The sequence below is a fragment of the Hemicordylus capensis genome, chromosome 3 (genome assembly GCF_027244095.1).
Source record: "Hemicordylus capensis ecotype Gifberg chromosome 3, rHemCap1.1.pri, whole genome shotgun sequence".
Classification (NCBI taxonomy): Eukaryota; Metazoa; Chordata; class Lepidosauria; order Squamata; family Cordylidae; genus Hemicordylus; species Hemicordylus capensis.
The window spans coordinates 338,454,859-338,480,555 of record NC_069659.1 but is presented as its reverse complement, the minus strand read 5'-3'; the positions used below and the strand labels follow the sequence as shown (position 1 = coordinate 338,480,555).

The window sequence follows — 25,697 nt, the reverse complement described above, 5'->3', positions numbered from 1 at the left end:
CCACTTCTAGCCTCTAGCTGATGCCCCCAAGTCCAGTAGAAGGCCTTGGGGCCAAACACCCCATCACAGGCTGACTGACAGCAGCCAGATGGAGAGTCAGGGGCAGCCCTTCTGTGAGGCAAGGTGAGGCAGTTATCTCAGGCAGAAGATTATTGGGGCACCAGCAAGGTGGCAAGGAGCCCTTCTGCCCCCGACTTTTTAAAAGGGGGGGGAGAGGGAAGGAGAGGCGGGTCACACAACAAGTGTGGCATTTGGCATCCGGCTCCAGGGTTACAAAGGCCTTCAGCCGCCACTGGCTAAAGACCTTTAGGGAGGGATCTCAGGATTAGATATGCAGGTTTAATATTTGAGCTCTTCCTCTGCATACAGCAACAAACAGACCAATATAGCCTTCCTTGGGGAGGAGAGCTGGTCTTCTGGTGGTGCGCAGGAATTGTCCCTTATGCTATGCAGGGTCTGTCTTGCTTAGCATTTGGATAGGTGACTACATTGAGAACTGTAAGATCCCTTGGGGGTGAGGCCTTAGTGGGTGGGGCAATAGCTAGGTGGAAGAGCATCTGCTTGCATGCAGACAGTCCCGTGTTCACTCCCTGGCATCTCCAGGAAGGGCTGGGAGAGACTCTTGCCTGAAGCCTAGGAGAAAGCCATTGCCAATCAGTGTAGATAATACTGAGCTAGGTGGACCAATGGTCTGATTCGGTATAAGGCGGCTTCCCATGTTCCTATGTTCCGTTATCCATCCAGTCCAGTATGTCCTGCAATGTGATTAACCCAGTGCATTCAAAAGTACTGGCCTTGAATAGGTTAGTCAGAAACATCACACCAGTCTCTACAGCAATACCAAGAGTAACTCATTATGACACCATACCAACAGGGAAATGTCCAGGATTCCTATGTCATCTTTCAAAGTCCTGCATAAGATACCCATTTAGTGACTGAGGCTTCAGAAAACATTGCCCGCCCATTTTCAGCCTTTTCCCCCCCAACACGGTGAGAGCTAGAAACTTCAGCTTTTAAGAAAAAGTAACAGAAACACAAATTCTTCAGAGAGTAAATAAATACGCCACACCCGGATAAGTGGAACAAACATAATCCTAATGTTGTGTTTCTTAATGTTGCATACATAGGTTATTGCTTCCCATTTTGCTGAGCAAGTAAATGCTTGATTGCATGTGTTTATTACTTGATTACTTGTGCAATCATTTCCTTGATTGGGACCTTCATATTAGAGCTTAATTGTACATGTATTGTATAGTGCACTCTCCCAAGAGGACAGTCTTCAAAACACAGGCTACACTTATCTGAAAACCATTCATGCCAAGCAATCAAGGAAATGAAGAATAACTGGTAACACATATGGAATTCAATCCTGGTGAGAGTTTCCAGTTGTGTGTAAAGTCCTTCACCTGCAATGGCCTTCCCATTCATTTCAAGGAATAGAATAGACACAAACTAGTGCTGATCCATTTTTTTTAAAAAATAATATTTTTGATGAATTTTGCTTTTGAGGGTGGGGAGGTTCTCTCTAGTTCACAGGGGGAGGGATAAAGCCCTTAATGGTTTGGGCCTGGGATACCTGAGGGAACACCTGCTCCCAAGGGTTGCTGCCCGCTTGACAAGGTCATCTGAGGGGGCTCTGCTCTGGGTGCCGACAATGAGGGAGGCTCGGCTGTCGTGCACACGGGACAGGGCCTTCTCTGTTGCTGCCCCCAGACTCTGGAATGCTCTCCCAGTGGCTATTCTCTCCTTGGTCTCCATCACAGCTTTTAGAAAGCATGCTAAATCATGGCTTTTTACCCAGGCTTTTATTTGATTGTCTCTGCTGCTGCTGCTCTTTGTACTCTGTATTGCTTTTATGCTTTTGTTTTAAAATTTTAATCAGATTTATTGTATATTTTTAGCTTAATATTCTAATTGTGTCTTTTTTACAATCTTGTTTTACAATTTTGCTGTAAATCGCCTTGAGATTGTTTTAATGAAAGGTGGTATATAAATTTAACAATAAATAAAATAAATAAGTAAACATGGAAAGTGCAGTGAGTGAGATGTAAAAGAATCTCAACATTTAGGTGTGCTCATTTGTTTGGTTTTATTTACATTTTACGCCATGGTGGCATCCCAGTGTGGCATCATTCCTTGGTGCATTCCAAAAAGAAAGAAAGAAAACAGAAGTTCCACCACCAACAAAACTAATTGTAGAAAGCCTCCCCCACACACAGTTTTTTTAAAATTCCCCACTGTTAAGAGTCTCTCCCCCTCAAACATAGCCAAACATCCTCCCTGCAACAAACACACATACACACACACACTTTCACCTGCAAATAGGGTAATGAAAATGGACGAACAAGTTTGGATCAATATATAAGCCCTATTCAGATGTTATTTAATAGAGGCTGTACTCACATACAGTCTCCGAAAGTGCACTGGAAGTCCCACCTGGGATGTCATTCACTATTACAGGCATTTGTCTGAAGAGGTGAACTCCGTAAGTGTGATGTTGGGTGCTTCTGTGATTAGCAGGTTCAAGCACACAGTAGCCCTATTCAGACATTGCACGGTATATGTGTTCAAGTGAGCATGTGCACATGTACCTGTTGTTATGTGACTGGTTGTACATGCATTTAATAGTGATACTGGGTACAGGCCTTCTCAAATGTGGGGGACCGACAGAGAGGCCGCAACTGCACATAATGCAGAACCGGGGTTTTAGGGCGCAGGGGTTTTCTCACCGTGTCGTCTGAATGCTTGGAACTGTGATTCCATGAGGTGACACATCCTTGGTTTCAATTTTGTAACCACAATATGAACCCTGGGGTTGTAGTGAGTTTTGTCTCCACAAACCGAGGTTCCACACAGCCTGTGTGCCATCCGAATTAGGAACCGCAGGCGGTGTTAACTGTAGCCGGAGTTGAGGGAGAAAGCTCCTCCTTCCCTCCAGCTGTGAGAGCTATCCTTCATGCCAGAAGGAAGCCTGAACAGCCAGTTTCCCCTCCTTTCACTGACTGCAGAGAGATCACTCTCCATGACGCTTGAATTTGGACAGGAGAGCGGGGGGACGGGGGAGCAGAACTGCGGGTCCATTGGTCTGTTGGTTCCAAGTTATGTGTGAATGCGGCTGAAATGTACTGCTGAAAGGGCCTTGGACATAATGTGTGAATAAATGTATGTGCATACAGATTCATACACTGTACACAGATTGTACGTGCATTGAACATAATATGTGAACAGGACCACAGTTTGGCTCCATTCATTGAAATGAACTGGAAAATTCCCTTGGTGTGTGAGAAATCATGCCCACATTTGCGTACACACAGATTTCTCTAATGGGGCAGTAGTGTTAACATTCCAGAACTCCAGAACTGTACATATCGTCTGAAATAAAGAGGACAGAGATAATGCATTGCTTTACTTAGAATATAAAATTTACTAAGTTTTTGAGCTTCCTTTTTTTCCAGGAAAGCAATAAGTTCCTATTGCATTTGACAAGAGACCGTAAACAAAATCTCACTTGTCTCCTTAAATTGCTCACTAGAAATAAATGTGGGCTACATTCTCATCTCAGACAGATACAAATCAGATATAAATGGAGTCATGTTTACATAAAACCAGTAAAATTAAGAGGAGAATTGGGCCTGTTTGGGGTTTTTTTGCCTCTGTTCAGATAGAACAGAAATAATTCGTTAAACCTTCTCGCAATTTTCACTCAATATTTTAATCAAGCAGTTTGATGAACAGTCAATGCTGACGAGTGAGTCAACTCTGACTGAATGCACAACTTCGTGTGTGTGTGTGTGTGTGTGTGTGTGTGTGTGTGTGTGTGTGTGTGTGGACTCTGCATACAGCCTGCAAAGTACTCTAATGCTTAAGTCTTGAGAATACTTACGAGGATGGAAACCCCATGAAGACTTACTTTTCCAAGGTAAATAATTCAAGATCAGATGTTCAATGTTCAAGATCAGACTGCTAAAAGCAGAGAAAGTTAGAGTTTAATAATAATCTAAATATCCATCAACACATCCATCTCTTTCTTTTCTTGAACTGCTCGTACAACTCAGAAACAAAAAGGTAGAAACATGGGAAGCTGCCATATACTGAGTCAGACTCTTGGTCCCTTTAACTCAGTATTGTCTACACTGACTGGCAGCAGTTCTCTAGGGTTTCAGGCAGGAGTCTCTCCCAGCCCTCCCGGGAGATGCTGCCTGGGAGTGAACCTGGGACCTTTTGCATGCATGCAGATGGGCTTCCTCTCAGCTATGGCCCCATCCACTAAGGGGAATATCTTACAGCACACAGTACTCAAATGTAGTCACCCACCAAAATGGAAGCCAGGGTGACCCTGCTTAGCAACAGGGGCAATTCATGCTCACTTCCACAAGACCAGCTCTCCGCCCATACACTTTCAGAAAAGTGAGAAGGAAGGAAAGGAAATGGGCTGGGTTTGGGGAACCTGTGACCCTTCATCTGGAAGAAGTCCCTGCCCATGTCTGGCCTTGCTAGGAGATGCTGTCGGAGAAAACAACCAAGGCTGGCAATAATAACCAGTAGATCAGTCTCTGTCCTGCATATATACATATGCATTACAAGCAGGCAACATTTACTCACGGTGTAGGAGCAACAGCTAAGGGTGGAGTTTCTGCAGCCCTCACTCTTGCCTCAACCCCGAAATCATAACTGGGACAGGTGTTAGCTCACAGTCTGTACAGCTGAGACTGACAAAAAGCCCATGCCGTGTTTGAAAGGAAACATTCCAACAGCAACTGCCCACTTTCCTGGCACTCTGGAACACAGAAGTGAGGGCGGATCCAGCTGACTGCATCATTCACGTAACGTACCGAGCTTTTACATGGTAGCTGGATGGTGAGAGCACAATACAGCATAAAATAGATTTTAATCTCCTGTGAGCAGCAGACTTCAATGGGGGGAACAGCCTCCCGTGCGATTAATCTTACTTCTTTATTTGAAATTTACCGAACTGCTTATTTGGCAAACCCCTGCTAACTTGGCAAAGAGGCACCTTTTGATGTGGTGATTCTCTTTTATTTAGCGGAGAGAGAGTAACTGGCCCTATCCACCCCCAGCACAGTACCTCCAGTGACTGTTGCTGGTGTCTGTCTAATCTTATGTTTCTTTTTAGATTGTGAGCCCTTTTGGGGGGACAGGGCTCCATATTATCTATTTATTATTTCTCTGTGTAAACCGCCCTGAGCCATTTTTGGAAGGGCGATATAGAAATTGAATAAATAATAATAATAACCATAAAGTAAAGTAAAGTGTGCCATCAAGTCGATTTTGACTCCTGGCATCCACAGAGCCCTGTGGTTGTCTTTGGTAGAATACAGGAGGGGTTTGCCATTGCCATCTCCCACACAGTATGAGACGATGCCTTTCAGCATCTTCCTATATCACTGCTGCTCGATACAGGTGTTTCCCATAGTCTGGGTAACATACCAGCGGGGATTCGAACTGGCAACCTTCTGCTTGTTAGTCAAGCATTTCCCTGCTGCACCACTTAAAGTGGTATTGCAACCATACCTGGCTGGAAAGAAGGAAAGGAGATGCTGTCGAATCGGTCTTGACTCCTGGGTACCACAGAGCCATGTGGTTTTCTTCGTAGAATATAGGAGTGGTTTACCATTGCCTTCTCCCTCACAGTGTGAGATGATGTGCTGCCTTTCAGCACCTCCCTATATCACTGCTGCCCGATATAGGAGTTCCCCATATTCTGGGAAACACACCGGCAGGAATTCGAACCAACAGCCTCCTGATCTCTAGGTAGGTTTGTTTGTTTATTATTTATCTATCTATTTATTTAAAATATTTATACCCTGCCCCTCCGGTGCACTATTGCTTGGAGCGGCTTACAACAATAAAATAGATACACAATGCAATGAAAATAATAAAATCAACCAAATTAAACAAACAAGTTAAAAGTCAGATTAAAAACCACAATCACTATTAGGGTCAAATTAAAGTTATTTTTAAAAGCTGAAAACTGAAAATTATAAAAAGCTAAAGAACCTACCTACCAGATATAACTAAAAATGGAGTATTAAAAAGCCTCCTTAAAAAGGTGTTTTAAGATTTAAAAAAAAAAAAACACTGAGGGGGGGGAGCATGGAGATGCTCTTCAGGGATGGCGTTCCAAAGCTGAGGGGCCACAACTGAAAAGGCCCTGTTTCTAGTCCCTGCCAACCAGATCTCTGTTAGTGGCAGGGCCTGAGACAATGAGCAGAGAGCCCTGGCAGATTCATATGGGCGAATGTAGTCTGACAGGTACCCCGGCCACAAGCCATGTAGAGCTTTAAAGGGCAAGACCAGCACCATGAATCTTGCCCAGAAGCGGACCAGTAACCAATGAAGTTGCCGCAGGAGGGGTGTGATACTCATGAAATGACTTGCACCCACGAGCATCCTTGCAGCAGCATTCTGAACCAGCTGAAGCTTCAAAACAGTCTTCAAGGGCAGCCCCACGTAGAGCGCATTGCAGTAGTCCAATCTGGATGTTACCAGATTGTTGCTTCCCCGCTGCGCCATTAGGTACCTGACTAGCAATAGCCAAAGACAGCTGAAATGAAGAATACCAAAGAGACTCCAGCCCAAGCAGTCAGAAATGGAGGGACCAAGGCAAGGAAGTAGAGTTCATCATTGGAGAAGAAGGAAAATTAGTTTACTGAAAGCATTCCTACCCAGTCTTTCCATTTACAAATGCCCTGATGTCAAGAACCACCCAGACTCCAACCCAGAGGAGACCCCCTCACAGGAAAAGGAGCACATCCCAACCGAGACTCACAGCCAAACAAATGCCCACTATATCTATCAGACCCTGGGCAGCTAGAGCCTATCACCTCTCTTTCAGTCAGCCTCTTGGAGGAGCCTTGACTCTTCTCCTCTTCTCTCCCTAGAACTCCCTCCATGGCTCTGGACCCCCCAAAGCAGCAATAACTCTGTGCCAAGGCTAAGCTCTAACTCCGAGGACAGAGTGCTCACTTGGTGGCTCAGGGCATCCCTCCAGTGGGTCAACTCAATGACCCATCTGCCTGCTTTGGATCAGGGCCAGGAAGGAGTGGGCTCCTGGCTACTACATTAATTCCAGCTCCAGAGACTGAGTGCTTGCTTGGCTGCGCACGACATCCCTCTCAATGGGTCTACCTAAGAGGAGGCAGAGGCCAGCTCAGGTGCCTTCTTTAGATCAGGGCCAGCCTAAGATCTAGGGAGGGGTGGGGCTCTTGGCTACTATATAATCTCTCCATTTGGAACCAGACTTCACTGAGTTAAACTGAATGGCTGCTTTGTCGATCTAGGCATGGACACCCACATGGCTGATATAGGTGAAGTTCTGACTAGAGTTTGAATTGTTGCACAACAGCACAGCAGTGCACTTTGGGAAATTCCTGTCACTTCATGCAGCAATGCAATCTACTTGTGCTTGCACAGCTTTGTTGTACTTGCATGGTATTATTCAGGATGCCAGCCAGAGTTCTTTCTGGAGGGAAAGGGGGAACCAGATTCCCTGTAGCTGCTCTTTCTCTGGCCAAAGGTGAGATCAGGCTGATGTTTTTCCTTGCCAAGAGGCAAGGGGTGTAACTTCCCAGAGGCCTTCAGTCCTCGGGCCAATAGCGGAGGCCAGAGTGTGCTTCCCTTCAGGCCTGCAAGTTGGTCTGCTGCTCCAGCTGCTGTGGCTGTTGATCCATGTCTGGGCTCAATTCACAGTGTGCAGGGGTGTAACTATAATAAGGCAAGGGGAGACAGTTGTCTGGGGGCCCACTGCCTTAGGTGCGGGGCCCAGAGGCAAGTTACATGACTGACTCCCTCAGCCGCACACCCGCCTGCCTTCAGTTGTATTCATCCTCCGAAACTGATGTGAGTGTTAAGACCTGGAGCTACCAGAACAGCATGTCTTTCTCTAGTACCATTCAATGACTTGCATCGTCCACAATTTACAAAACCTTTTAAAAAATAATTTCGGATGATGTTCTATTGTGGCACACAGGGGTGTGTGTGTGTGTGTGTGTGTGTGTGTGTGTGTGTGTGTACACACACACACACACACACCTTTTATGCTTTTTGTTACCACTGTTCAGCCTCATTTAAGATTTCTTTACTTCATGAGGTGAGCTTCAGTGAGGGGGGGGCATTTTAAAATCTTGTCTCTGGGCCCACTCCAACCTTGCTACGCCCCTGACAGTGCGGGTTATTACCTTTACAGTCCTAATAAATGGCTTAGGACCAGTTTACTTAAAGGACTGTCTCCTTCCATATTATGTTGCCATAAGATCAGCTGGGGTGGCCCCTTTCCACCTCCTACCTGAGGCACATTTGGCAGGTATGTGCAACAGGGCTTTCTCCAGGCTGGGGAACTCCTGGCCTCTAGGGGTTCATCAGTGAATGTTATTCCAACCTGTCTTGGAGACATTCTTGTTCCAGCAGGCATGCAACCTAGCTGGAGGCTGACTACCTTTTAGAGCAGGGTTGTTGTTTTTTTTAAATTTATTTTTACGTTTATATCCCACTTTCTCCTCCGAGGAGGTCAGAGCAGTGTCAATGGTTATGTTTGTCCTCGCAACAACCCTGTGAGGTAGGTTAGGCTGAGAGATACATGACCGGCCCAGAGTCACCCAGTGAGTTTCATGGCTGAATGGGGATCCAAACTCAGGTCTTCCCAGTCCTAGTCCAACAATCTAACCACTATGCTATGCTGGCTTTCACTGGGTCCCCATCTGCTGTTGGACTACAACTCCCACGATCCCCAGTGGCCTTTGGCAAGAGAGGGGCCATCTGCTAGGTGAACTAGGTGGTCGCCCAAGGCACTAAAGAGGGATGGGTGCCAACAACCTGGGTCATGTGACACCCCCACCGGTGAGAGCGAGCAGGCGGGAGACTGAGCTTGCGATCCCTATCCTGTTGCCTGCCCAATTGCTTTCCTTGCCACCTCTGCCCTCCACTCCTGCCACTGCCGGCTGCTTCTGGGCAGCTGGCCTGCCACAGCACATTTTAATCACATTGCCATATTGCACAGCAATGTCATTACAACGTGCAGTGGCAGGCCAGCAGCAGGAGTGGTGGCAGAAGGCAGCAAGGAGAGCAAGTGCTGGTTATTACCTTTAAAGCCCTCAATGGCTTGGGTCCAGGGTACTTAAGAGACTGCCTTATTTGTCATGAACCCTGTCGCCTATTAAGATTATCTGGAGAGGTCAGCATACAGTTGCTGCCTTGTGGCTCGTTTGGTGGCGACTCGGGACTGGGCCTTTTCTGTGGCTGCCCCGGGGCGTTGGAATATGCTCCCGGTTGAAATAAGAGCATCTCCTTCTCAGTTTGCTTTGCCAAGCACCTATTTTCTCAGGCTTTTGACTGAAATTAATTTTAAACTTTTTAATCTATTTTCATCTTGTGAGATTGTTTTTGTATTGCGAATTTTTTTCCCTTTTGTTTTACATTGCTGTGTTTTAACTCTGTACACCATCTGTAGTGTGTGTGTGTGTGTATCAGGCAGTATAAAAATGTCATGAATGAATGAATAATTAAAAATAGGTGGGTGGGTGGGTGGATGATGGGATGATGCCCACCCACCTGATGGAAGCTGCCTGCCTACCTGGGTGAAGGGGGTGGGGCACTCGCTTGGGCAAAGGAGGGCGCCCGTTTCGCCTGGGGCACCACCAGTCCTTGGGCGACCTTGGTTGTAGTCCGACAACATCTGGGGACCCATGGATAGGAAGCCCTTCTCTAGAGATGGTTTAATGTTTATCTGCCATCCTGTTCATCAAATCATTATGAACAAGATGGCAGGTAAACATTAAGTAATCTCTCTACTAGGTTGTTATTCTGTAATAGGTTTTGGGTTGTGTGGGGCGTCCATACTGTACAGCGAGTCATGGACCCAGTTGGGAATGCTGAGAGTTGAGCACAGCTGCTCTGATGTACAGCTTTGTTGGGCTGGAGCCTCCCCCGTCTGCGCTGGGTGTATAGACAGGCTAGTAAGTGCCATGCAAGCCGTGAGCTCGCTTCCCTCTTGGGTGTGCAGCTCACTGCACAGAATCTAAGCTATTGTTTTTATCTTGTTGGTTTTTAAAATTTAAATGTTTATGGCTTTTGTTTTGCAAATTGGAAAGATGAGATGAAAAAAATATCCTTATGAATAATGATCTCACAGGAGTTTCCGATGTAACCAAAGATGGCAGGAGCCAGGATTTGTAAAAACAGAAAAAGAAGGTAGTTGGTATTCTTGGTTTTTCATAACTTCCTGCTTAAACAGTATTTCTCTTTATTACTGACCTTTATTGATTATTGACATTATTATATTTGAGAAGGCTTAAGACATGAAACAAGAAGGGAAATTGCATAGAAAAAGTGTTTCCTTGCTTCCCTCTTGCCCCCGCTGTCTGTCATTCTGTCCAGAGTACTTAAGCTTCTCTGGAAAGGAATGGTAGCTTTTTTGTAAACACACTGCAGGTGCAACTGCAAAGAAACAAGCATATTCACTCAGGGTCAAGTTGCATACGCATTTATGCCAATCATTCTGACTAGGATATAAATCAGGTCAGAACTTCACACCTCACGGTAGCAGGGAATTTACGTGGACTCCCTTGCAAAATGATTTATGCAACAGATCCAAAGGGCAGACCAAGATGCCAGCTGCAAAATCAGCAAGGAGAATTTCCAGTCTTGCTTATGTGAACAACGGCGGTTCTCTTTCCCAATGGACTGTCTGCAGTGCAGGCAGCCTCAGCAGAATGGCAATACGCCTTCGAAAGAGAAGAGGGGGGAAAGGTTGAGGCTTTCCCAAGAAGGAAATGAAACATTTTGTAAAGACCGACAGCTGGTCTGGCAGTGCTGACTCTTGCCCCAAAGAAGGTACGTCAAAAAAGATGGGAGGGAGCAGAGCCTCATAGGCCTGTGGTGTGACTTCAGGTCACTGTGCAAGAGTTTCTAGGAAAACAACATGGGGGGCAGGGGAAAGAGGGGTGCCCAGCTGGCCTTCTGCAAAGTGAATTAACACAAAGGAGAGCTGGTCCTGTGGTAACAACCATGACTTGCCCCCTTAGCTAAGCAGGGCCTGCCCTGGTTGCATGTGAAAGGGAGACTAGAAGTGTGAGCACTGGAAGATATTCCCCTTAGGGGATGGAACCACTCTGGGAAGAGCATCTAGGTTCCAAGTTCCCTCTCTGGCAGCATCTCCAAGATAGGGTTGAGAGAGATTCCAGCCTGCAACCATGAAGAAGCCACTGCCAGTCAGTGGAGACAATACTGAGCTAGATGGACCAATGGTCTGACTCAGTATATGGCAGCTTCCTATGTTCCTATGTAAATGCAAGAGAAAGCAATTGTCTTAATTGAGAGAGGAAGGATCAAACAAATGTAAAACAATGTCAAATGTCAAATAATGTCAAAAAAACACCACAAACTGTGATGGGAAGAGCTTTCCTTCCCCACAGAACTGTTTAAGCCTCCTCCAGGAGGCCCACATTGGATGTTGTAGTCAGGGGCGTAATGATGGGGGGGGCAGGCAGGGCACGTGCCCTGGGCGCCACCCCAGTGGGTCACGTGGGGGGTGCCAAAAAGTAGCATCCCCTGCCCCGCCCCCTGGATCGCCCGCCGAGTGTGGCGTCGGGCGTGTGGCGTCGGGCAGGCGGCAACGATTCGGCGGTGGCGGGCGGCGGGTCGCCCGCCGAGTGCGGTGGTGGCTGGTGGCTGGCGGCGATGTAGCGGCCCGAGCGGCGGCGGATCACCCGCCGAGGAGTGCAGGCAGAGCGACGCCTATGCCTGACATCAACCCTATCTTGGAGGCCTGCGCGCACCTGCGCAGTTGAGAAGCGACGCCGGGCCAGATGGCAGGCCTCGGCGTCGCTCTGCCTGCACTCCTCGGCGCGCGATCCGCTGCCGCTCGGGCTGCTACATCGCCACCAGCCACCGCTGCACGACAGCGGGCGACCCGCCACCCACCGCCGCCGAATCGCCACTGCCGAATCGCCGCCACCGCCGGCAATCTGCCACCTGGGATGCCGCTGGCACAGGTATATGGGGGCTGGGGGGAGGGGGCGGGGGGCGCCATTTCAGGGCCAGAGCTTGCCCTGGGCGCCGTTTCCCCCTGATACGCTACTGGTTGTAGTGCTGTAACAAGCTCAGCTGCATGTGGTTCTTGCACACAGGCCCCATTTTGGGGTGATATTGGGGGTCTCCAATTCTAGGGAGAGCCCTGGGGCAAGGTTGGAATATGCCCGCCTTCCTGCCTTTGCCGCCCGCCCACTCACTCTTCTGCCTCCCTCTGCCTTTGTTGCCCATTCGCTCACCTGCCTGTCTGTTGCTGCTACTTCCTGCTTCCCTCCACCTGGCTTCACTGCCCAGCCACTTGCAGCCTCCTCTGGCCTCTGTAGCCGCTCCCCCCCAAGCCCACAATCCCCACACAAGCACTGGCTCTCAACCTTCACTGGCCATGGCATGAGATGATGACTGCACAGTCTGGAGGTTTTTCACACATGGCTGTATGCCTCGGAGTATCTGAAGAGCGAATCTGCTTCACAACAGATTCGAGGCATTTTAATTCGAAGGATTAGATGGACCATTCGCATAGCCATCAGCACCTCCTTCGCATGACCATCAGCACCTCCATCAACACCTTCTGAGAAAGCAGAAGCCCCCAGAGCTGCTGGAAATAGAGGATTGTTTCACCCCGAACATAACTCAGGCTAAGCCAGAATTTGCAGCCTCCCTTCGAAGAAAAAGCCCTGTCCTGGTCCCTGATAGCCTGCAGGGAGGTCGGGTTAAATCCATCCAATATGTGGACTGGCACACTCCAATCAGGAGTGGATTTGGGGGGAAATCCCTGTCTGTAAATCCTCCTGGTGCCTAGCCCATGAATAGTTAGCAAGCTGGGCTGTGCGCGCAACAACTGTGGCCTTAGTGGGGTTGTTGTTGAGGCAGCAGGCAAGTGATGCTTCGAGTCACTCCTTTCATGGGGCCCAGGGTGGCCCATGTCCTTAGAGTGCATCCACCCAATTATAAATATGCCACTGGAATGTGGAACAAGTTTTATGTATGTGTTTGCCATCAAGGGAACCACGTGTGAGTATGTGTGTGGGTGTGGAGGGATCTTGCCATCATTGCTAGTATCCATCCCTTGTAACCCTGGCCATGTCCCTTTCTCCCTTCCCTTTGCTATCTCTTCACTGCTGGAATTTCGATTGCAAGTTTCTTGGGGCAGGGACTTGGTTGATTCTTTTTTTTAAAAAAATTGCTTGTTCTACTTGATTAATACACCATGTACATTGAGTGCTCTATAAAGAAGCCAACAAGAAGCTTCTCTTAATTTAAGCTGTAGGCATAGCTTCCTTCAATCATCCAGACATTTAATGAAGATTCTATGATTCTATTATTCTAAGCAGTAACTTAAATTTATGAGTGTCCTCCTTAAGCAACATCAGTTTGTAAAATGAGATTTTCTTAGTACCAGCTCAAACAAATACAATGTTTGAGCCCATTTTTGGAAGGGCGGTATAGAAATTGAATAAATAAATAATAAATACAATACAATACAATACAATGAGATTTCCTTAGATGGGTTACTACTGCTACTACGAATATTTGCATACTGCCTTTCAACAAAAAGTTCTCAAAGTGGTTCACACAGAAAAACAAACAAATAAGATAGCTCCCTGTCCCCAAAGGGCTCACAATCTAAAAAGAAACAGGTGCCAGATAACACCAACCGCCACTGGAGGGATGCTCTGCTGGGCTGGATCGGGACAGTTACTCTCTCCCTGTTTAATATAAAGAGATTTTATATTATTTATTGTGGTTGGGGAGATGGGAATTGTAGTTCAACAGCAGTTAGAGGGCCAAGTTTGCCCACCACTGTCTTATACCAGACAATACAATACCAGACCAGTTCAATACAATACAACGAGATTTCTTTAGTACCAGTTCACACAATCAGAACACCAGTTCGTACAATAAGCTTTCCTTAGTTTGTAGCCCTATAAAGCTCTCTAAAGGCAACAGAGATTTGTACAGGTAGATCCATTTAAAAGACTGGAACAACAAACCTTTGAAAGAAAGATAATATTTTCCCCACCCCCACTTTTCCCCAATGGATCAAAGAAACCCTTAAGAACCCTGGAAACTACTGCCATATACAAATAAGTCTCGTAATACCATACATCTCAGGAATACTCCCATCTCAGGCAGGATCCCAGGACTGTGTGGAATCCAGCTCAACCCTTAATAAGACCTTTTAAAGTCATGAGTGTGTTGATGCCTGGGAGGGAAACAGGCACAGTGGTTAGTCAGAGAGGTTCAGGAATCCCCATGTAATGAGGCTGACCATTCTCTTTGGGGAGTTCTGGTCAAATGAATAACTTTGTTGAAGCAGCTAGCTTCTCAAAGTTTTGATATTGTCAGGAACTCTCAAAGGAAAACAGCTTTGTTTCAGTGTGCAGTCTCCATGCCTGTATTTTAAAGCAATACGGGTTCTAAACCTGAACAACATTTCTGTACAAACAGATTTTGTTTATTGTATTTTGCTACTGAAGCTTCAAAAATCACATTCATTTCCCACTAACCACTCTCTTGCCTGCTCAAGGCCAAAGTGTTAATCATTGTGATATGTTCATTTGAGAGTGGAGTTCAGCGGTAAATGGCCCCTTGCAAGGCATGGTACTTAACTGATTTCCCCCAATTGTGCTGTTTTGTTGTTTCAAGCATAGACCTCTTTAAAATTAGACACATTCATGGAGGATAGTTCTGTCACTGTCTTGATGGCTAAAGGCTACCTCCATATTCAGAGGCAGGATACCTCTGAATACCAGTTGCAGGAGAGCAACAACAGAGGCACAGCTTCACCTCCTGGTTGTGGGCTTCCCAGAGGCAACTGATGAGCTGCTGTAGGAAACAAGATGCTGGATGAGCTAGTAAGGATGTGTATGCTTCGGCATTTGGCCAGGTCGGCAGTTGGGGGGGGGTTACCTTTAAGCTGCAGGGAGGGTGTCTTCCCACCACCACCACGTTTCCCCTGCCGGTGCTCTTGCCAAGATTGCTGGGACGGGGCGGCAGTGTACTTCCTTGCTGCCCCAGTCAGCGTCAAACCAGAAGTGCCTGACATGCGTGAGGACCACCAAACCAGTTTGGAGGTCCAGAAAAGGACCTCCAAACCAGTTCGGGCACATCCCTACTAGCTAGGCCTTGGTCCTGATCTTGCATTATCACAATTCAGAGGCATTGTGCCTCTGAGGCTGAAGGTAGCCCATAGACAGCAGACTAATAGCCATTGATAGACCTGTCGGTTCTAGAGGAACCTGGACTATTAAACTTCCTTTTCTCATTGTCATCCGTCATTTCTTACAACATCTAGCACAATACAACTTTTGCGTGACTTGAATTTTGGAACTGCAGAAATGTTCTTTTAGAACTGCATTTTAACTGCATGTTTTGTGTCTGGTTGCACCTTTTTTTTTTAAGCCCTGGTTCTCACTGAGTTCCATATAGAAGAGTAATGCTGAACACTCTGTATAACATATTGTTATCACCCACCTTATCAAGCAATCCCTGTATTGAGACCCTCCCAGCATGTGTGTGTGCACACACATACACACACACCCCAGTCATAATTTGTGATAAGTGAACTCTCCTCAGTTCATTTATCATAATTGGCTTGGTTCCCTGATCATAATTGGCTTGCTTCTTTTCCTGTACTTGCAAGTCTGCACTGCCAGTTGGGAACTGTGGTGTGGGGGCTAGGGAAAGTGGTTTGTTATTTAGATGGGTTGTTATTCACAAGAGAAAGGGGTTTTTCCCCCCCAAACAGTTGACATTTGTGTTTTCGCAACAGCCAGACGTTTGATTTTGTTTTGAAAAGGTCACATTGAGATGGTGAATGTCCTGCCCTCAGCAAGTACATAAGGAGCCACGATATTATTCTGTAAATTGAAATGCCCATTTTAAAACGTTCGAGTCCATTTCAGTAATGAACAAACACATGCCAACCAGCTGCCAATATAGAACAGTCTTCTTGAACACATTGAGCCCCTTCTCACTACCAGTGAGAAGGGCTGGAGGGCGGGCAGCAGGGAAGGCTGCTTAAACTTACATTCCACACAGACAACTGCTCCTCCATTGCTGGGTGCACTCCCTGCATGCCCAGAAGATCCTCCGTTGGCCCAGGCAGTGCACAACTTTGAGGGCCGGGACTCATCATCCCTGTCCCCGGAAATTTCATAATTGTGCACAGTGCATTGTGGCGATCCCCACAGTGACGGGCAGGTGCCTATTGCTGCTACAGTGCCAGCTAAAAGCAGCCGGTGCTGCACACAATTAAGAAAATGGGGCTAAGAGGGCACTCATTCCCTTAACCCGGTTTAAGAGGCGGGTTCTGCATGCGGGTTTGCTGCTGAAGTGCTGCCAACAGCCAGTCAGCTGCCATGGGCTCACATGCACAGCCAAGAGCAGGCTTGGCTGCCTTAGCCCAGGCTTGGCAGTGTGTGTGAGCAGCCTCTGAATCTGAGGAATGCAAACTGTGCAGGTGCATAACAGGCACATGAACCTGCCATGGTCTGAATTGCAAACAGGAACCTGTTTTCAAGGGCAAGAGAGCTTGCCTCAAGATGCATTTGCATAATGTAAGCTGGGGATGTTCATATTGAGAACCAAATAGTATTGAGTTTCTACATCATAATGATGGGCAGGGGCCATAACTCAGTGACAGAGCACATGCGCTGCATGCACAGAGTCCAGGGTTGACTTCATCAAATGAAGACTGTTATGACGCATAGGGCAAGACATGTGTATGCTGCAGGAACTTTACAACGAGGGTTAACCTGGGTACAGACGTGGGTGCAATACAAATGGGATCCACATGCTTCTAAAGCAAAATATTGAACATTTATTGAATAGTAATCAAAATATACATACAATCGTATTTGGGGAATCAATAAAATAGATCTCTATTTGTAATACTAGCCAACCAAATAACAAACATGGGGAATTTGAGAAACTGGTCTCTCTCGCATGAATATCAACACAGAAAAGCAATGCATTCAATAACCACTGAAATGAATGAGATAACCATAGAGTTTTGGGAGATGTGGCTCCTAGCAAGTCGCCTTGTGAAATCAGTCCTGCTCATCTTAGGCCCCCCAGCTGTTTTTGGACTAAAACTCCCATAATCCCCAGCCATAATGGCCAATAGCCAGGGATTATAGGAGTTGTAGGCCAACATCTGCAGGAGGGCTGAAGTTGTGAAGCCTAGATGCTAGTGTGGCCAGCATGAGGATGGTTCCTGAGACGGGCATGAGTGAATAGACAAGAAAAACAGCCAGTCGGGGGAACCAAACAAAAAAGGAGGGGATAGGCAAAACAAGTGAATGCAATGCAGCTGCTCTGGAGGTAGATCAGGTGACTTAAATCAGCAGCAGCTGCATGCTGCTTGGGAAGAAAGAGGGGAGGCTAGGTTTTGAGAGAAGATGAACACAAGAGGGCAATTCTCCTGAGTTAGTCACTATAATTTTGGTTGTTAGCCGAGGAGGTTAAGATGGAGATTTTTTAGAGAATTTGGCCAATCTTTGTGCATAGTTGGAGAAACCTATTCGTGAATATGGATCTCCAATTGGCTCCGTTTGTCAAACAGGGAAAGCACTTGTATGAGTGTCTCTTCCCATGGAGTCAAAGATTGATATGTTGACTCCATTTCCCTCTGACCACCAATGCATTAGACAGAGAAACACCAATTATAGAGTGCCCAGGGGCTCTGCTTCTACTGCTAAAAGACATACAAGAAATGGGAAGAGAGGAAAGGAATCTTTGTTCTAAAGTGGGCAATCGCAGGAAGGGGCTATATTAACCTATCTTGCAGCTTGCCTAGTCAGGAATGATGGAGATCCACATGATGAGGGGAAGCTAAGTTAGCAGCTTGTGAGAGACTGAAGGGAGGGATATGCAAACCAGCTTGAGCCAGTTCACCATCAAACTGGACTGGCTCAAGGGCTCACCCTCGAGCTGGACCAGGCCTGGTTCAGCTTGACCTCGAGCTGAACCTCCCCAGGCCGGCTCAGGGCCAGCTTGGGGTTTTAACCTTTTTTTTTAAAAAAAAAATTAAGCTTACCAGCAGGTCCAGCGGTCTCAAGGCGTGCTGCCTCAGATGTGGGAGGATCTCCGGAGGTTCCTCCTCCCCTTGCCAGGCTCCCTCAGTCTTCTATGGGCTAGTTTGGCCAATTTGCAGGCCATTTTGGCCTTCTCCATGATTGTGGAGGCCATTTTGGAGGCTGCCATGCATTAAACATTTTTTTTTTACATTTAGAACCCCGAATTGGGGTTCTAAATTAGAATTAGAACACGAGGTGAGACAGTGTTCTAGTTTGAGGGCACAAAAATGAACATGCCTGGTCTGGTTCGAGTCCGGTCTGGACTTGAACTGAACTGGAAAAACCAGTTTTGTGCACACTCCTAACTGAGGGTCCCAAAATACTGATTTCAGCTCAGAGATTCTCAGGATTGGGAGTCTCTAGTAGGGATGTGTGAAACGTTTTGGATACAAAACGTTTTGTACCCAAAACATCCTGTTTCGGGTGTTTTGTAGACAAAACAAAACACCCATTTTCCAGATCCAAAAGTTTTGTATACAAAACAAAACATCCCTGTTTCAGCTACAAAACGTTTTGTTGTTTCGGACCTCCATTTTGTGGTGATCTCTGAGTCAGTCTCCATTTTGTGTGACATCTCTGTGAATTTCCCGCCCTTCCAGCCTTCCGATCGGTGACCTAAAGCATGGGCTGACCTGCTGATAATTCCCTCCTTGTTCCCCATTGGCTCTTTTGCTTCTTGCCACTCTTTACTGACCCCACATTGGCCAGGGGAAGGATCAAAGAAGGGGCAAGGGTGGGGGGAGTTCAAGGAGGGGTTTTCAATTCATTCAGCAAGTTAGTAGTCGCCATTCTGCCTTTCTGCCTCATTGAAGAGAGAGAGAGAGAACACTAGTTTGCACAATTGCATTCCTCAAGTTGCCATGATGCCATGCCATTGCCTATGCCTGCCTTGTTGCCAGCCAGAACCCAGCCTGCTAAGGCTACTGCATGTCAGCCTGGGAATGGATTCAGGGGCAGAAGAGTGGGTTGGGTGGTAATGCCCCAATGGGTGCCTGCCAGTCTGCTACCACCCAGATTCCAAAGGAATTGGGCAAAGGGCTGATTATTTGTGATTTGTTAAAATTTACACATCTTTAAGATTTTTCTCATAGGGAATAATTGAGGTTTCAGCAGCCCAGTAACTGCACTTGGGAGGCACCGGGGTGGCCCAGAGCGAGTAGTGGTGTAGTGCACATAGGGTGCCAACCACCCCCATGGGTTGCTAACCCATGGAGTGCTGGGTTCTGTTTTTTCTGTGGTGTTCTGAGTGTAGATTCTCTGGTAGCATATGAGAATGGATTCTTGTTTTTCACTGAAAATCTCATATGCTACCAGAGAATCTTTACTGAACACCTCAGAAACAACAAAACCCAGTACCACAAAGGCTTGTGGGTATGGGGGTGGTTGGCACCCTATGTGTACTACACAACAACTCACTCTGGGCAACCCCAGTGCCCCCCAAGTGGAATTATGGGGCTGCTGAAACCTCCATTATTCCCTATGGGATAAATCTACTTCAACAAATGACAAAAAATCAGCCCTTTGCCCAATTCCTTTGAAATAATTCTAGTAGCTTCCTTGCCCCTATTGGGCACTACCATCCACCACACTCCACTCTGGGCCACCTCTTTCCCCTCGATGTGAAGTGATACATTTGTTGGAATCCCCATTATTCCCTATGGGAAAATTCTTAAAGATGTGTAAACTTTAAAACTTCAAAAAAATAACCAGCCCTTTGCCCAATTCCTTTGTAATTTGGACAGTAGCTTCCACTCATTGGACTCTACCACCACAACCCACTCTTTTTGCCCTGAGATCCTTTTTAAAAATCCAAATCAATTCAGATTCGGATTCTGAAAATTCGGCTACAAAACAAAACAGGGGTGATTCGGATTCAGAAAATTTGGGTACAAAACAAAACGGGTGTTTCGATTCGGATACAAATCGAAACAAAAAAAATCCAAAATGCACACCCCTAGTCTCTAGGACTCATCTACAGAGCACACTCAATCTGGACTTTCAGTGGGGTGGATGGTCAAGGTAACAAGAATCAGAGTGACTTCAATCCCTGGGAATAGTGGCATGGAGGTGAATCCATAGGTAGGTTAGCGAGCTGGGCAAAGCCAACCAGCGCTGATGCTGGACAACAAAAGCGAGATGGACACAGAATAGAAGCTGAACCATAAATGCTGAATGCTAAACTAATTCGGGGGCCTAAAGGCTGAGCATTTGGAGGATAGCTCAAAAGGACCTTTACTGGTGCTGTGGTTTAGTGATCTATGGTTTCTGGGAGATTCAGATCAGCCAAATTGCCTGACGGTAGAGCTTATTATAGGTGTGAGGTTCACCCTTCAAGGTTGATCTAATCATTAGGTTCTAGTCCTCAAGGCTAATCAGTTGTACAAAATAATTTTCAAACTTGTGGAGGAACATAGCTGTGCTGAAGAATATATTTACTTTGATTACCTTTAATTTACTGGAGAAGGCTTCATAGTATTATGCATACCAAACTTGCCTGCAGTTGTTCTAGTGTCTTCTCAAGTCATCCAGTTTACTCAGACTTGCACAGCCCTTATGTTATAGTTATCAAGTATAGGAGAGCTGAACCGTCTCTCAGATTCCATTGCCAAATGTCTTGTTCTGTTTGGTCTCTGGTAATGCCAGTGTGGACCTGGAATGTCCTGGTACTGCCTGGGAGACCCATAAGTGTAGTTTTGGGCTGAAAGCGGGGGTTGCTCCTAACAAGGATTAGGTAACAGGTAATGGAAAAGACCGCTGCCTGAAACCCTGGAGAGTGGCTACCTGTCTGAGCAGGCAGTACTGGGCAAGATGGACCAATTGCCTGACTCAGTATAAGGCAATTCCATAAGTTCAACAGAATAATGGGCATTTTGTTAATTGTATAATGTGACTATTTATTCTTAATCTAATACAGCTATTGTACTCCTTCATGATAGAGGGGGAAACCACTAGCAATTATTGTTTTCTTATCCATTTTACTGAATCATTTGACTATTTCTTCCCCTTCTGCTTCCAGTGAGAGACATGTTTCTAATCGTTCCGGCTGGAATACACAAAGCTATTGCTGAATATTACTAATTTTCAAAACAGATTTCTTATCACAAGAGGGTACAGACAGCAAACATTTAATGAACCAACAAGAGATTTCTCAGCCAAAGCCAAAACATTGGAGCCTTTGACCTCCTTGTGGTCTTTTTGTTTTATTTTTTAAAATCGTTGACGTCAAGATGGCCAAAAATATAACAAGTACATAAATTTAGGAGAGAAATAATGGCTCTATCAATATGTCCAGAGTAATATTCTGAACCACAAGCATGATTGACGATAAGACCAGCCGAGGTTATCGCCCGATGCTTCTCAATGGATTGATCCTGAGATAATTAATTCAGCTGAATTGCCGTTCTCCAAGAACTACCTTTTCAGCACAATTTCAAGCTCCGTTTCTGACTCAGGAAAGCCTGTTAGAATCTCTAGAGTGTTTTGACACATCAAAACAGCAACATAGGTTGAAGTAAGTCATGCTGCAAGTCAGGGCTGGCCCAACCACAGAGAAAAACAAGATGAATTCCTCAGGTTTCAAAATACCAGAATTACAGGACTTGCCTTTGAAAATATTTTGAAGAGAGTGCCATTGCCAGTACATTTGGAGAAGGAAAGCTAAGCTGCTGAGTAATATTGCCAGCATTCCAGGGGATAGGATGAAGAGTATTCCAAAAGCCACTGGACACCACATAGATAAGGTATGAAGGGTAGTGATGTCCCTGGAATTCATATTTCCTAGCATAGAAACACATTAGGCCTGTTCGCACAACCATTAAAATCAGGGTAATAGCTGAGTTACCCTGTTTGGCATGATTGTAAGAACCCACAAAAATCCCTCCAATCCAGGTTCCTCAAAGCAGGGCAACCCTGCTCTTAACCAAGGTAGGAGGGGAGGAGAGCTCTCCTACCTTGCTTTTCTGGTCATGTGGATTCACTTAACTTTCTACCTAGCCATCGAGGCTCAGCAGGCATGGAAACAATAGAGAGCTGTGGTTATACAGGAGCTGCCATCCCTGAATGTGATACTACAAGGCACTGTCGTAAATCTGTTAGCTTGGCTAACCCATCAGGATTTACAACCCCCTTCAGCACTCCCCCTGTGAGTTAACAGAAAGTAGCAGCGAAGCTACACGAAGGAAAATAAGCGGCTCACAAAGAAAGTAGTAAATGAATTAAGTCCCCTGAACTGAACTAGGTATTCCCCTCTAACAATATCTGAGTAATAATTGAAAAGAAAACACAGAGCAAGGAATGAAAAGAATGAAGGAAACCCCAGAACAAGGAATTAACAGAACAAGCAGGAAAGCACAAACAAGAGCAAACTGGAACTTGGAAAATTTTGGAATTCAAAATAGCACATGGTCTGCAGTCAACGAAAGTTGCTAACAGCATCTGAGCAATTGACAGACTGCTAAATATATATGGCTCAAAAAACCAGCAGCCAATCAGGCTTCCCTGAGTCAGCACTTCTGCTTCTTCTCTTGTGATCTCCTACGCCTGCGTGACTCCCACTGAGCTATCCTCTTGAGACATATTCTCAAGACAGGTGAAATCCCAGCCGCCTCCTCATCAGAAATTATGTCTGGCAGCTGTTCCGAATCCTCAGCTCCAGAGTCTGGTCTCCCAGCCAAATCCTGTTGCTGTGCCTCTGAGCCCTCACTAGCAGGTGAATCCTCCTGTTCCTGCTCTTCTGAGTCAGAAGGCTGAGCCATGACAGGCACACTCTATGATCCTGTAGCTTCAGCAAGGCTGGGTCTGCCTCCTGCTCCTTTGTGGTCAATCAAAGGGCAGCTGCTGATATAATGAGTCTTTCCAGTCTACTGGCAGCACAAAGCATGCTGGGAAGGTCTGCTAGGCCTTGGAGGACTATCATCTCCCAGTTTAAACAATGGACGCCATGCCTGGCTTAATCATGTGTTTCCTGGGTTTGCTGACCCAAACAGAGGTTATGTTTCTGTGCTGCTATTGGAGTAAGAATTCTCCAACCCACCTGCAAATGGTCGTATGAACAGATCTATATTTTAGCAGGGTATTAATGCTTACCTCAATGCAAAGCAAGCCTTACAGCCTCAAAAGTTCTTCTTCTTGTCCTCTATTATGCATCATCCAAGCACTTTACAAAGAATGAGTGGTCCCTGCCCTAAGAAGCTAATAATATATACACAAGGGAAACATCCACACCTAGGAATGTCCAGGTCACTGAGGAGCTTCTACAAGCACAACCACTCACATGGACTTCTACTGCAAAACTGATGCTGTGTCTGCAGTTCTCTCACATGCTTTTCTCATCCTGAGGCCTTCTGTACTTGCCTTTTAAAGAGGCAGTACACAATAATTTAATGTGTTATTATGTTGCTCAGCAAACGATAAGATAAACATGTATACGGTCGGGGGGGGAACATGCGTACATCACAACAATTTGTTGGTTGGTTGGTTGGTTGGTTTATTACACTTGTATACCGCCCCACACTCTGGGTGGTTCACAATGATAAAACAGTTTAAAAAACATAAAAACAATTAAAAACTAACAATTTAAACATCAATCACAGAATTAAAAACCTATACATTATTAAAAAGCTGAAAAAGCCTGAGTAAAAAGATGGGTTTTAAAATATTTTTATTGTCAGAGATGGGGAGGATTGTATCTCAATAGGGAGCACATTCCATAGTCCCGGGGCAGCAACCGAGAAGGATGGTCTTCGTGTGGCCACCAGAAGAACTGGCGGCAACTGGAGACGGACCTCCAGAGATGACCGCAATGGACGGTGGGGCTCATAATGAAAAAGATGTACTCTCAAATACCCAGGGCCTAAGCCGTTTAGGGCTTTATAAGTTATAACTAGCACTTTGTATTTTGCCCGGAAACCTATAGGCAGCCAGTGTAACTCCATCAGCAGAGGTGTAATGTGGTCTCTCCAAGATGACCCAGAGCCCAACCTGGGTGCCACATTCTGAACCAACTGAAGTTTCCGGACTACATACAATGGCAGCCCCACGTAGAGCGCATTACAGAAGTCAAGTCTGGAGGTTACCAACAGATGTACCACTGTTCTGAGGTCATTGAGCTCGAGAAACGGGGGCAGCTGGCATATCAGCCGGAGCTGATAGAAAGCATGTTCGATCACAGGTGACCTTGAATTAATGGATGTTCTTAAATATTGTAGAACATTCATGGTTTATCGATTCAAAAATTCACCTGATTTGGAAAAACAGAGTTGAAAATACATTTAGCAACACTGTTATGACCATATTGTAGAATTAATTTAACTCCCAAGTCAGCTGGTAGGCAATATGGAAATTTGAAAGCAGACTTAATGAGAACTGGAGATATGGTTGTTGATAACTGATAACCAAGACCTGTGGTCCAGATGCAAGTGATAAGAGCTTCTATTTTCAATGTTCTTGGGTTCAATACTAATGCGTCCTTTGTTTGATCTGGAAATATAGAAAGAGCCCTTTGCATACATTATCTGAACACATGAAGGTAGATATAAGCAGGATGGCACACACATCACCCCCCGCCATGTATTCATTATGAAGTCTAATAAGGCCCCCGTACATACAGCCCTTTGCAGCACGCACCATCTAAATTACTCTGTGCATTAGTAAAACAGAATTTATAGGAAATGATGCTATCAATGGTACTTGACACTTTATAAATTACAATAATTTACAAATCAGAGCATGCTATTAACAGGATTTGCAATGCACAGATTTCATTCATATTTGGTGGGTTTGCCCCAGGATAAAAGTTTATTGGACAAAGATAATTAGGTTATTAATTAAAGATATCACAGCATATGAATTGCCTAATGACCCTGAAATGTGTATTCTAAATAACCTGGCAGGTAAAACAGAAAGCAATGACACTGAAATGATCGTAAATCTGCTGTGTGTTGTGGCTAACTGGAAGTATAAGAAAACTCCCACTATTGGTGATTGCTTCGGAAAGATAAAGTAGCAAAAGAAGGAAGTTTTCTAAATTATATCAGAATAAAAGACAGTAAAGGGACCTGAGAGGTGGTTTAGATCTGCCTGTTCTGGATGGGGTTACACTGCCTCTGAAAGATCAGGTATGTAGCTTGGGAGTGCTCCTGGACCCAAATCTCCCCTTGGTTTCTCAGGTTGAGGTGATGGCCAGGAGCACTTTTTATCAGCTTTGGTTGATAGGTCAGTTATGTCCATTCCTAGAGGTGAATGACCTTAAAACAGTGATACATATGCTGCTAACCTCCAGATTTGACTACTGTAATGCGCTGTATGTGGGGCTGGCTTTGTACGTAGTCTGTAAACTACAATTGGTACAGAATGCGGCAGCCAGATTGGTTTCTGGAACAACATGAAGGGACCATATAACACCAGAACTGCACTTGCTGCCGATAGGTTTCCGGGTGAAATACAAAGTGCTGGATATTACCTATAAAGCCGTTAATGGCTTAGGACCAGGTTATTTAAGAGAGCGCCTCATTTGTCATGAACCCTCCTGCCTTTTACAATCTTCTGGAGAGGTACAGTTGCGGGTGCCACCAG

The 25,697-nt window shown here is 45.8% G+C and overlaps 1 long non-coding RNA gene across 3 annotated transcripts in view; it reads right to left on the bottom strand.

Moving 5' to 3' along the window:
* Positions 1-4,737, bottom strand: part of LOC128351725 (uncharacterized) — a 28,298-nt gene extending 23,561 nt beyond the window's left edge. For all 3 annotated transcript variants that reach the window (XR_008320007.1, XR_008320006.1, XR_008320008.1), the window contains exons 1-2: positions 4,603-4,737; positions 3,884-3,963 (exon numbers count right to left, since the gene is read on the bottom strand). This is a non-coding gene — a long non-coding RNA (uncharacterized LOC128351725). The remainder of the gene's footprint in view (positions 1-3,883; positions 3,964-4,602) is intronic.
* Between the last annotated feature and the right edge of the window lie 20,960 nt (positions 4,738-25,697).